The sequence below is a fragment of the Mastigoproctus giganteus genome, chromosome 8, assembly GCF_048544385.1.
Source record: "Mastigoproctus giganteus isolate SK-2022 chromosome 8, ASM4854438v1, whole genome shotgun sequence".
NCBI classification, from domain to species: Eukaryota; Metazoa; Arthropoda; class Arachnida; order Uropygi; family Thelyphonidae; genus Mastigoproctus; species Mastigoproctus giganteus.
In genome coordinates, this window is record NC_143582.1 from 131,072,132 (window position 1) to 131,086,091 (window position 13,960).

The following is a 13,960-nucleotide window of genomic DNA, read 5'->3' on the forward strand; positions in this document are numbered from 1 at the left end:
TCACTATACGATGTGTAGTAAGCGCCGGTCGTTGTGATCACGTTTGTGAATTGAATTTTAATTCTATTAAACAGCGATTCTAATTAGCGAAAATAGAAGGAATATTATCCACAGGCTATAAAAGTAAAGATATATTAAGCACAAATTTACCCTTTATTACCTTACCAATTAAAAATGATACGTGAAATTCGGAAGAATATACTTGAAATTCGGAAGAATATACGTCATAATCAGAATAATTAATACGTACTGTAATATGTACATACTAACTAAACTAGTTGACATTTCTGTTGACTGACATTTGTGGGTGGGGGTTAAAATTTAAAACAGTAAAAAGATAAGCAATCAATAACAAAAAAACGGCACACAAAAATTGCAAGTAACACAATATGCGCTAGTGAGAACGGAGTAACGAGTTACAAAGCTTTAAAAATAGGAGTGAAGAGAAGATTCTGAAAATTATTTTTTTTATATGATTGAAGATTCCATGGAAGTGTAAACACATTTTACCATAATAACCCACAGAATTCCAGCTGTCAGTATTATCGCAAATTAAATAAGATCGAGTTTACTATCCGTGTATGATAGATTATGATAATAAAACACGCCTGCGTGCTCTGGATTCATAATTTATTTTATTTTTGTTACACAGAGCATTAAAACTATGATAAATGAATTAGCTTTCGGCTGGGTGGCAGCCTTCATCAGATTAAAATACTTTGAATGGCAGTTAGAATAGAGATGCACTGCCAGGATGGTGCGTGAGGCACGTGGTTAATTGTTTGTTGATGTTTGTGGCTGTGACGTATGGTGGTGACGTGGCCAGCGTTTGTCTATGGACAGAATTACTGCTTCTGTGATAGGGTTAAGTTGACAACCACTGTTCCTGTTCAACGAGGTATCCGAGCATTTTATACTTAACGATTCCAACCAGGTGCGCCTTAGGTAATGGTGGGACTTGTCTACAACCACGACATAGCGGTGTGGGTCGATGTCGTGGTGGGTTGTCCAGACATGCTCGGCAATAGCTGAGTGTCCTACATCCGCCAAACGGATCGCCCTTTTATGTTCTGAGAGGCGTTTCTCGAGACGATGTCCAGTCTCTCCAAAGTAGCAGCTCGTGCAGTCACAGCAAGAGATGCGATAGACCACACCAATCTGTAGAAGGGTGGGGACAGGTGTTTTTATGTTGGAAAGGAGAGAACGCAGTTTCTTGCCTGGGAGTTGGATGCACTTTACCCCATGCGATCTTAGGATTCTACCGATCTGCTGTGACAGGTTGGGGTAGTATGGGATGAATGCCCTCGCGGAAGACTCGTCACTGTTGGCGTTGCTGTTGGTCGTCACGTTGTCGCGTGCTTGTAGATCACATCTGTTAAGGACATCGATGGGGTAGCCACACCTCGTAAGGTCTACTTTGACTCTGGTGATCTCTTTGCGCCTTTCATCTGCAGAGCTGGAGTGTGTCCAGGCGCGAGTTAGCAAGGTTCGGGCGGTTGAGAGGAGGTGGCCCCGTGTGTGTGCTGACTGGAAGTTGGTAAATTGGCCAGCACACATAGGCTTACGATAAACTGTCGTCTTCAAGCATGTGTCTTCGCGCCGGACAAGTGTATCTAGGTATGGTATAGAGTTGTTCGACTCCAGCTCAATCGTGAATTTTATGAAGGGCGACAGTGAGTTGAGGTGGGTTAGGAGTCGCTGACCTGAGTCTCTAGGGATCACTACGAACACATCGTCTACGTAGCGACACCAAAAGGCGATGTGATCCGGTGCGTGTGTAAACGCACGTCCCTCTAACTCCTCCATCACGATGTTTGCTGTGACCGAGCTGACAGGGGAACCCATGGCTGTGCCATGTATCTGCTGGTAGATTGAACCATTAAACATGATTGCACCCCCTGTTAAGCACAGTCTGAGGGCGGCGGAAATGTCATCAGGCGTCAGCTTAGTTCTGTCGCTGAGGGTTCCATCATTATCCAAGAGTTGTTTTGCGCAAGAGATGGCAAGTTCCACAGGGATGGAGGTAAAGAGTGATACGACATCGAACGATGCCATGACTTGATCTTGCGAGATGGATATAGTGCGGATCCTTTCTATGAACTCAACACTGTTGGAGACGGTGTAGGTGGTCTTGCCAACTAGAGGAGAAAGAAGTCTCGAGACAAATTTAGACAGCTCGTAAGTCGGTGATCCACAGCAGGATACAATAGGTCTTAGTGGCGTGCCTTCTTTGTGCACTTTCGGCAGGCCGTAAAACCGTGGGATCTGACACCCGGAGGCACGGAGGTGATTACGGGTTGACTGTGTGATTTTCCCTTGCTTCAGCCAAGTGTTGGTGAGGATATTCACCTCTGACTCCCATCGTTCCAAAGCCTTGTTGGGGTCGATGGTTAGGGGTTTGTAGACGGTAGTGTCTCGTAAGAGCAGTAAGGCTTTCGCCTTACTGCTCTTACTGCTATGATTCATTTATCATAGTGCCTTACTGCTATGATTCATTTATCATAGTTTTAATGCTCTGTGTAACAAAAATAAAATAGATTATGATAGATTAACAGAAAAGCCCAATAAACAGGTGTATACATTTTATCTGTAGGCTGCTAATTGTTTTTATTATTTTATGGTTGTGACCTCCAGAAATCCGACCGAACTACGTGGTACGGTTGGAGACAATCGTATGGTAATCTCCAGTGCTGTGGTCTCCTGTCCTGATTAAACAGCATTTTGTCTCAATTAAGCGAAGCAAACCCTATTTTCTCGATTAGATTGTTCTTTAAGATTTGTCCCAATTGAACAGCTGCCCCAATTAACCAGTGGCCCAAATAACTGGAATCCACTATATATATAATTCTATAGTAAAAACCTGTGTGTGTATGCGTGCTCTGCTGCATTTATAGAGTGTGGTATTATAATTAGGAATATAAAAAAATTGTAAAGTATGAACAGTTTAGATTGTGGTGGTGTTGTTATTTGGTTTTTAGGACATTAGCAACTAAGGCCATATTGCTCCGAGGATATGGGGTGGTCATTCCCTGACCTTTCCACATCCTCCGTATTTGGTGGTCACTGGCTTGAACCCTGGTCTAATCAAGAAGTGTGTGCTACGCACTGCTGCTCCTGGCTACAGAGGTGCCAGATTGTGGTGTAACACTATCTTTGTACCAATGCTCTAGATCAGTTTCCCCAAACTGTGGTCCTCATAACTTATAAAAAGTGATTCATGAGACTGTGACTATAAAATGGAACATTTTTTTTTTTTTTTGTGATATAGGCAATAATCCCATTAGTATTAGTAATGGCCACATGGTGCAAGAAAGCCTATGGCTTATGCTGCACCAGCCACAAAAAAAAAAAAAAAAAACCCAATAATTAATAAAAGAAAAGGAAATTAAACCTATCATCCTTTGAATTTCCCCCAAAATGTCAGCCTCTACCACCCATGTAGGCAACTTATTCCAGTAATTTATAACTCGCTGGCTAAAATAAAACTTCCTGCGGTCCAATCTAAACATCTCCCCCCCCATAACTTGAATTTATGTCCCCTAGTTCTCGCATCATTTATAATCGTGAAAATTTCGTCCTCATTCATTTTTACTGATACCTCTCAGAGCCTTAAACACCTCAATCAAATCTCCTCTAAGGTGTCTAGTTTCTAAACTCTGCAACCCACATATTCGAAGTCTTTCTTCATAAGGACGCCCTTTTGCCGATATCACCAGGCGAGTTACCGTCTTTGCACCCTTTCAAGAAGCTCGATGTGTTTCTTTAGGTGCGGTTTCCATACTTGAACACAGTATTCCAAGTGTGGTCTAACAAAAGCCTTATATAACGGGATTATCACGTCCCTATCTCTACTTGCAAAGGTTTGATAGATTATTGATAGGACACCATGGGCCTTCCTTGCAACCTGTTTACAATGCTCAAAAATTTCATGTCTGACCGTATCGTAACACCCAAGTCCCTTTCCTCCAGTACTGGGTTTAGTTGAACTCCACCAAGTGAATAAGTTACTTTGGGATTACTGTACCAGGTGTAATACCTTACACTTTGTTGGATTAAAGCATAGCTGCCACTTTTCTGACCATTCCTGAAGTCTATCTAGGTCTCTCTCTGAAGAAGCTCAGCTTGACAGTGAACATTAACTACTCTACCAATTTTAACATCTGCAAATTTAGACATCACGCCCTCTATCCCTTCATCAATGTCGTTTATGAAAATTAAAAACAATACTGATCCTTGGGGAACCCCACTTCTTACATCAACCCAATCTGAGGAATAGCCATTTATCACAACCCTCTGCCTCCTGCCCTGAAGCCATCCTGATATCCATCTAAGGATTTTCCCAGTGATTCCAACCTGTCCCAGCTTATATAGCAACCGCTCATGTGGGACTGAGTCAAAAGCTTTTCTGAAATCTAAATAAACAATGTTGAAATTATTCCCTAAATCCTGCTCATGAGTGACCCTTTCAAAATAGCGAACCAGATTTGTTAAACATGATTTTCCCTTTACAGAACCATGCTGAGTATCCTTGAGAATTTCAATTCTATCCAAATGATCCTGAATTCCACCCTTGATCATTGCCTCCATGATTTTCCCTGCCACTGAAGGCCGCCCTCCATAGCCAGGTGGGCAGGAGCAGCAGTGCATAGCACACGCTTCTTGATTAGACCGGGGTTCGAGCCCGTGACCACCAAATACGGAGGATGCGGAAAGGTCAGGGAATGACCACTGCATATCCCCAGAACAATATGGCCTTAGTTGCTAATGCTCCTAAAAACTAAATAAACAACTAAAACAGCTCCTAAATAAATAAACAACAACTACCACTGAAGTCAGATTGACAGGTCGATAATTTCCCACTTCACTCTTAGAACCACCCTTATGTATGGGAGATACATTGGCACTTTTCCAATCCAATGGAATCTCCCCAGAGTCTTGTGATGCTTGCATGATTAGCCTCAACGGCTCAATGCACTCACTTGCCGCCACCCTTAAGATTATAGGGTATATTCCATCAATTCCAGGAGCCTTACTGCCTGTAGGCTCGAAAGTTTTTTCATTAAATAATCTTGCAAAATTTCGGTATCATTAATTACATATTTTTAAACTTCGCTCCCACAATGTCCCATTGCCACAAAAGGTTTTCCTTCTGTAAATATCGATGCAAAATAACTGTTGAGTTCATCTGGAACGGCAGCTAGTGTATTTAATACTATCCCCTTTCCCTTACGTAAAGATCTGATCTGGTTTGTCCTGCTCTTCTTAGCATTTATATATGTGAAGAATTCCTTATCCCCCCTCTTTGCTCTGTTTGCAAGCGATTTCTCATAAACTTCTTTTGCCTGTCGAACCTTTTCTGTGGCTCTGTTACAGGTCATCTTGTACCTGTTATAGGCTTCAGTACTTTTTATTGCTCTGTAACTTTTCCATGCCACCTTTTTCTGCTCAAGTAATGTGGCAACTTCACTATTCATCCAACTTGGAACACTCCTCTTGGAGTATATTTTTTAATGGTAAATATGCATTCAAGGCATCTGTGATTGTTTTAAAAGCATACCATACCACACCACAGTTATTATTATTATTAGCCATATGGTGCAAGGAAGCCTGAGGCTTATGCTGCACCAGCCAAAACAAATTCCCTAGTTACCCTGAGAGAGAGAGAGAGAGTCACAAGTAGAAAGGAATCACCAAGAAAGAGAAAAATGATGATATCCAGCTGAGGAACCTGGGTGTGCCACGCCCATACTCACTAGATGTGAATCCCTGGGGATTCAGTTGTATTCATTCTCTGTGCGATATCTACCCAGTTAATAGAGGCCATGTAGCACCTTAAGGCATCGTAATTTCCTTTTCTGAAATTATAACCCATTCCTTTGCCTTTTACTACTGCTACCTCTCTCTCTTCATCATCCACCATAGAACTCCGTGATCACTTCCTGCTACCAGTTCCTCTACTTATTATTATTATTATTAATAGCCATATGGTGCAAGGAAGCCTGAGGCTTATGCTGCACCAGGAAAAAAAAAAGTTCCTGAGTTACCCTGAGAGAGAGAGAGAGAGAGAGAGAGAGAGAGAGAGAGAGAGAGAGAGAGTGAGTGAGTGTCAAAAGTAGAAGGGAATCACCAAGGAAGAGAAGAATGATGATATCCAGCTCGGGACCCTGGGTGTGCCAAGCCCATACTCACCAAATGTGAGCCCCCCGGGGTTATTGTCAGCCCTGTTATGTCATCTGATTCATGGTTGATGATGAGGTCTAGGATATTCTTTTCTCTAGTACTTTCCCTGACATGTTAATATAAATAACAGTCATCTAGTTGATTTAAAAATTTTTGTTCCCCATGTGGAGTTTCCTTCCCATTTTCTCCAATCAATTAGAGGCAAATTGAAATCACCCATAATAAGACATTGACACTTACTTCCCCATTTCATTTGCATATAGAGCCTTTTTTGTCATAATCTTCACAATCACCTGGTCTGTAGATTACTCTTACTTGCATTATACCTTTGTTTCCAACTATCTCACACCATACAGATTCTATACTAGCATGTGAAACATCTGAATCTGGGAAATATATCGTTGCACACACACACACACACACACACATTATTAGTGATGGGAAATACAGGGATACCTATAACAACTTAATGTTTACTACATATATTAAGTATGAGTACATATTGTATATAAACCCTCGTCCTCAGAGTCTGAGGACGAGGGTTTCCTGTGCGGACGTGCCTTTCTGCCGCTCTTGGAATAGAGAAGTTTTTTCTGATTTATTTTCTGCTTTATTAGTTTAAATTGACATATTAACTTATTTCTAGAGTAGCTTTATATTCCTACTTACGGTACTTAAAGTTAAAATAACTTAGGTAGAGATTTTGTAGGTATTACTTAGTATCGGAAAGGGTATCAAATCCACGTGTTTACCGTTCGTAAAGAGCCGCCATTGTTACGGGAAAATTAATCAGTAAAATCTATTAATCTTGTCGAACTTCATTGGCAATTAAATTGTACTTTTAACTATACATATAACCACTTAGGTTACGTAATATAAATAATTAGTAAAAATAAATAATTAATACATAACTTGATACGGAAGTTATATAAAGGGATTTCGTAGATAACACTCGTTACTGAAACGCGATACAGCATATCCGGAATTCGATAGCATTAGCTTTGTATAGTATAGTGCATAATATAATATTGTCAATTAATCAGTACATCTATTAATCTTGTTAAACTTCATTGTCAATTAAATTGTACTTTTAACTATATATATATAACGACTTAGAGTACAAACGTAACAAATAATTAATACATACTTGATACGGAAGTTATATAAAGGGAACTCGTAGATAACACTCGATACTGAAAAATAAATATAGCGTTATAACTGTGTTAAGATACAAGTTTAAGGTTTTAATTTTGTTCTGAAATTGTAATTTTATTGACATTTAAATCGAAATCATGACTCTGACCAGAGCAGCAAAGCAAAAGGCTCAAGCTAATGGGAGTGCTGTGACTCAGGGGAGAACTGAGGGGGGCGGTTGCCCTCTGAATCACAGCCTTTTAAGATGCACTGTTTGCTTGATGTTTGCGGAGCAATCGGGTACGGGACATGATACTGCCATGGGGGATGTCTTTGTGTGTGAACGATGCAAGGAGTGCAAGGAAATTAGGCGACAACTCGGCGTCGTTATGGGCCTATATGAGACCTTGAAGGACAGGGTGGATGCCCTCGAAGGAAATAAATTGAGGGGCCCATCAAGCTCTCAGCTGCCCACATCAACGCCAGAGCTTGGACTTGGTCATCTTGCAACACAGAGGCAGCCCCCAAGGCAGAATGCACTGGTCCAACAGGAACTAGTAGTTGTTGGTGACTCAATTGTCAGGGAAATGGGGAACATGCTTTGTAAAAAGGATAGGTGGAACAGGACCAGGGTATGTCTGCCAGAGGCAAAGGTTGATGACGTTTTAGAGCAGATATCATCTTTTAAGGGCACAAAAGGTGATATAGTTGTACACGTTGGCACTAATGATATTAAGAGTAGGAGACCAGCGGAATTACTTAACAAGTACAGGTCACTGTTGAAAAAGAGCCGTGAAGTAGGGTTGAATTTGAAAGTGTCTGCAATTCTGCCCAGACACGATAGGAGGGAGTATATGATGAGAGCCTTGTCGATCAATTCGGCCCTGGAAAGATTGTGCAAGGCTGAAGGGGTAGAATTTTTTTCAGCCTGGACTGTACTTGTTAACAGGAGAGATTGCTTCTACAGGGATGGGATACACTTAAATAGAAAGGGTGCAAGAATATTTGCTGATGCTATCGAGGCAGTGTTAGGTGGGTCGGAAAACTACTAGCTTGGGGGGAGACAAAGACTAATGGATTAACAGTAGCCACTGGCAGAGGTGAAAGAGATTCTTGCACTGCTTCTATTGGAATGAGCAGAAGCCTGAAAAACAAGATGCAGGATATTTCAGAGACTGCTGGAAGTCATTGCGGTACAAGTAAACACATGGGTTGTGTTAGGGTAGCTAAGAATAGAAACAGGTGCATGTATACTTGCGTGTACACTAATGCTAGGAGTTTAGTAAATAAATTTGATGAATTTGAGGTATTACTCAAAACATCAAAGGCAGATATTGTTGGGATATCAGAGACGTGGTGTCACACAGATATAAGGAATGCAGAACTGGAATTTGGGGAGTACAACGTCTACAGAAAGGATAGACAGGATAGGAAGGGAGGAGGGGTTATGCTATTAGTTAAAAAACACATAAAATCCAAGGAAGTGAAGCCAGTTGACATCGCTGGACAGTGCAGTGTTGAGTCAGTTTGGTGTGACATAAGCATAGGTAAATCAAAATTGAGAGTAGGAGTGTGCTATAGGCCTAATGACTCTGATGAGTATAATAAGATACTGTACAGGGAAATAGAATGGGCCAATAAATCAGAGAGTCTTATAATGGGGGATTTTAATTTCCCAGATATTGACTGGAATTTGTGGGTTGGTCACTCACACACTAGCAAGGCTTTTGTGGATTTATTGGATGATTGTTTTCTACACCAGCATGTTCGGGAGGCAACTAGAGGGAGTAATACTCTTGATCTGATTATCAGTAGTGATTCTTCATGCATTAGGAATCTGCAGATAAATGAACCACTGGGTGGCAGTGATCACAGTGTGCTGAAGTGGGATTTACTCAAGGAGGTAACTACCATCAGAGGTAAAGAGAAGGGTTTTTGCTTTCGTAAAGGCGACTATGATGGTCTGAGACAGTATTTAAATTCTATACAGTGGGACCAACTGATGATGTTACCAACAGCAAATTCAAAATGGGAAGCATTCAAGGAACTAATCTTGGAAGCTACCAGGCTTTACATACCAACCAAGAAATATTGTTCAAGGTTCAGGCCTATATGGTTGTCAGATGAACTAATGAGACATATGGCAGAGAAGAAAAATGCATGTGATACATACAAATTAATGGGTGACGTGGAAGCCTATGATAGATATAAGTTGGTCTGTAACCAAGTCACAAAGGAGATTAGGCAGGCAAAGGCAGATTATGAGAAATCCTTGGCAAAGGATGCAAAGAAAAACAGAAAAGAGTTCTTTACCTATTTAAACACAAGAAGGAAAGGGATGAATCAGATTGGTCCACTGGATGTTGATGGTTCAACAGTTGAGGATCCAGCTCAGGTGGCTAACAATCTAAACGAGTATTTTGCATCTACATTCACACATGAGGAGTTATTCAGGAAGGGGAATGTCGTAGGTGAAGTAAACATTGGCAGTGAGCTAGATGATTTTCTAATAACTGAGAGGAAAGTGGAGGAGAAATTGTTGAGGATAAACATAAAAAAGGCACCCGGGGTGGATGGGATCTATCCAGTTATATTAAAGGAGGCAGCAAAGGAAGTAAGCAAACCCCTAGCCATAATTATGAGAGCTTCTTTGGACTCAGGGGAGGTACCCATGGACTGGAGATGTGCAAATGTAACCCCAATTCACAAAGGAGGATCAAAGGCTGACACAAGTAATTATAGACCTGTTAGTTTAACTTCGGTTCCAGGAAAATTAATGGAGGCACTGGTTAAAGAAGCACTGCAGGATCATCTGGACAAGAATTCAGTTATAGCTCAGACACAGCATGGGTTTGTTAAGGGCAGGTCTTGTCTGACCAATTTGATTGGATACTATGATGTAGTCACAAAAGAACTGGATGCAGGGAATAACTTTGATATTATATATTTGGATCTTAGAAAGGCTTTTGATACTGTTGCACATGGAAGACTGCTGCACAAATTGGAGAAGTGTGGCATTCGAGGCAAATTGCTGCTATGGATAAAGGGATGGTTGAGTGGCAGAAGACAGAGAGTGGTAATCAATGGACACTGCTCAACGTGGACTAATGTTATTAGTGGAGTTCCTCAGGGTTCAGTGTTGGGTCCATTGTTGTTTTCTGTATTTATAAATGATATTGATGATGGTGTATCAGGCTTAATGTCCAAGTTTGCAGACGATACAAAGGTTGGCAGGGTTGTTAAGGACACTACTGATACTATGCTGCTGCAACAGGATCTGGAAAGGTTGAGCAGATGGGCTGAGAGGTGGCAAATGAAGTTTAACATTGACAAATGTAAAGTACTACATATGGGAAACAGTAACTCCAGATCAACGTATCAACTCTGTGGTACTACGCTGACAGTGGTAGAGAATGAAAAGGACCTGGGGGTAATTGTGCAGGCAGATATGAAGTTCTCTGAGCAGTGCAGACGAGCTGCAAGAGTAGCTCATGGTGTCTTGTCAATGATATACAGGAATTTTTCTAGCAGGGACAGAGATGTGATTATTCCCTTGTATAAGGCATTGGTCAGGCCACACCTTGAGTACTGTATACAGGTCTGGAGGCCTCATTTCAAGAAGGATGTAGAGCTGCTGGAACGAGTACAGAGAAGGGCAACAAGATTAGTGAATGGAACAAAGGGTTGCTCTTACGAAGAAAGGCTTAAGTTTTGCAAATTACAGAGCCTGGAGACTAGGCATCGCCGAGGTGATCTGATAGAGGTGTACAAGGCTTTGAATGGCTTGAGCATGCTCAATGCCGATGGGATTCTTCCTCTTGCTCAGAATAATTACCTGAGAGGGCATAAATTCAAATTGAGGAAGGACGGATGTCGGATAGATGTGCGGAAATTCGCCTTTAGCCAGCGGGCAGTTGGTTTGTGGAATAGACTTCCATCGCTTGTTGTTTTGAAGTTGATAGCCTAAACAAATTTAAGGCTCAGCTGGACAGGTATTTCGAACGAATTGAGGGGTGAAATGGGAGTAGTGGTTGTTTTTTTTTTTTTTTTTTTGGCTGATGCTGAATAAGCTTGCTTTCTTGCATCATATGCCTCTACTAATGCTAATGCTAAAAAATAATTATTAATATATTGGCACATATAATTTAATATTTTTTGTGGTCCATGGTTCTCAAATATAAAAATGGTCCATATATAAAAATATAAATATAAAATATTTATCAAATATTTTATATTTGATAAATATTTTATATTTATCTCAAATATAAAAATGGTCCATATCAGAAAGGTGGGAAACACTGCTCTAGAGGAAAATAAAAGGATGAAGGAGAGCAAGCGAGAGAATGATAAAAATGAGAATTCCAAAAATAAAGTGTGAAAATACAAAAAAGGGATTAAGCTCAACAAAAAGCAAAGAAAAATTAGGAAAGATAAAAAGAAAAAGACCCTTGAATGCAATCATATTAGAACGGTGTTGTATGTTCAAATATGTTGTATATTTAAATTTAACATAATAAATTTTTATTTCGCTTGCATGTGATTAGTTACATATGCATCCATATTCTAACGCATCAGTCTCAGGTTCTTTTTTCTTTTTATCTTTTCTTTATCTTTTTAATTTTTCCTTGGCTTGCCTATAGCTGATCTCACTTGCTCTCCTCAATCTTCCTATTCTTCTCTAGTGCACTAGTAACTGTTAAAGAGATTCACACTACACTACAATCTAAAATTCATACTGTATAATTTTCTACATATATATGCACATTTTCTACACACATACACACACTCACTCACTCCAGTTAAAGCATTATGACCTTTAACTGGAGGATACACCCACTATTAGGTAGGTTAAAACCTACCTAATATTGGGTGTATCCTCCTCTTTCCACCAGTATTGCCACTGCATAGTGAGACATGGACTCTATGAGGCCTCTGAACATTTCAGGGGGCACATTACATCAGGCACCTCCGTAGCCAGGTGGGAAGGAGCAGCAGTGTGTAGCACACGCTTCTTGATTAGACCGGGGTTCGAGCCCATCACCACCAAATACACAGGATGCGGAAAGGTTGGAATGACCACCGCATATTCCTGGAGCAATATGGCCTTAGTTGTTAATGCTCCTAAAAACCAACCAACCAACCAACTAACTAATTAACATTGCATCAAGTCTCTAAGATTGCATCCTATAGATCTGTAATAGTCCAGGGTGGAGGATCTGATTCATCAATCCACATAATCTTAGGGATGTTCTATGAGATTCATATCTTGTGAATTCGGTAGCCAAGGTAGCACCCAGAAGTCACCTTTTGTGTTTAGCAAATCACTCTTTGGACAACACACATACACACACACTCACATGGTATATAATTCTGGTGGAACATACCTGTGCCATCTGGGAAGATAGTCACCATGAAGGGGTGTACCTGATCGGCCACAATGGATAGGTAGTTTTTAGCATTCAGGGTGGTCTAGGGATATGAGGATTCCAAGAGATTACCAGGAAAACATTCCCTATACCAAAACCCTGCTGCTACATGCCTATTTATGTTGGACCAGGACATCAGAGCGATTCTTCTCTGCAGTTTGTTGCCATATTCTCCATCTACTCTGCATCAGGAAACATGATTCATTGGAAAAGACAGTTTTTTCCAGTCATCAGTGGTCTAACAATCCTAGTCGAATGCAAACTTGCATCATTGGCATTAGTTGGCCTTAAGCATGGGTATCCAGACCACCAGAGTAAGTCTGTACAGAGGGTTCATTGGATTGTGGCTTTGGAAATGCCACTGGTTAAAGATGATGGTCAGCTGTGCCACCATTTTCAGTCTTTCGGCTTGCACAAGGTGGGACAGCCTACGTTCACTGCAACCATCAGTGAAGCTTGGGTGCCTGCCCTTGGCCTGGTGACTGTTGCTCTGTTCACTGTCTGTCCCCTCGTGGAACACCTTAACTATAGCACTCTGTGAACAGCCCACAAGATTTGCAGTTTCTGTAATACTGCTACCCTTCACTGGGTACCTGACAATCATCCCTATTTTTGAAGTCCATCAGATCATACCCCTTGCCTATGTTGATCAAATACTTTGCAGTGTGGTACATATGAAGTATTTGATCAACATAGGCAAGAGGTATGATCTGATGGATAGGATGCCATGAACTTATACTATCACATTTACCAGTTCTCACCATGATATGTATGCTTCCAGTCATGGAGGAATGGTCAGTTACTAAAACATGGGATGGTCATAACATTTTAACTGGACTGTGTGTGTGTGTGTGTGTGTGTGTGTGTGTGTGTGTGTGTGTGTGTGTGTGTGTGTGTGTGTGTGTGTGTGTTTTTACTTATTTTGTTTTAATTCTGGAACTATGATGTGAATTATTGTGCTTCTTAATGCACAGCCTACAAATAGACATGTTTCCCATTCAGAATGAAACAGAAATTCTGGTGTCTTACTCTATGTTCATAGTTTGTTTCTAAATTCATTACACTTTAATTTAATGGTGGTAAATTATTTCACTTTCTGAAAGCTGCTCTCTTGGTTGCTGCTAATCTGTAGTCTCAAGCGCCAAGCATTCTTATCACTTTTTTGAAGAAATTAAGGCACACTCTTTATTCAGGGAACATCTGCAGGCTGTGGTGTGAGA

The 13,960-nt window shown here is 40.8% G+C and overlaps 1 protein-coding gene across 3 annotated transcripts in view; it reads left to right on the forward strand.

Annotated features, from left to right (window-relative positions):
- Positions 1–13,960, forward strand: part of LOC150081822 (MORN repeat-containing protein 3-like) — a 175,488-nt gene that overhangs the window by 74,713 nt on the left and 86,815 nt on the right. The window lies entirely within an intron of this gene.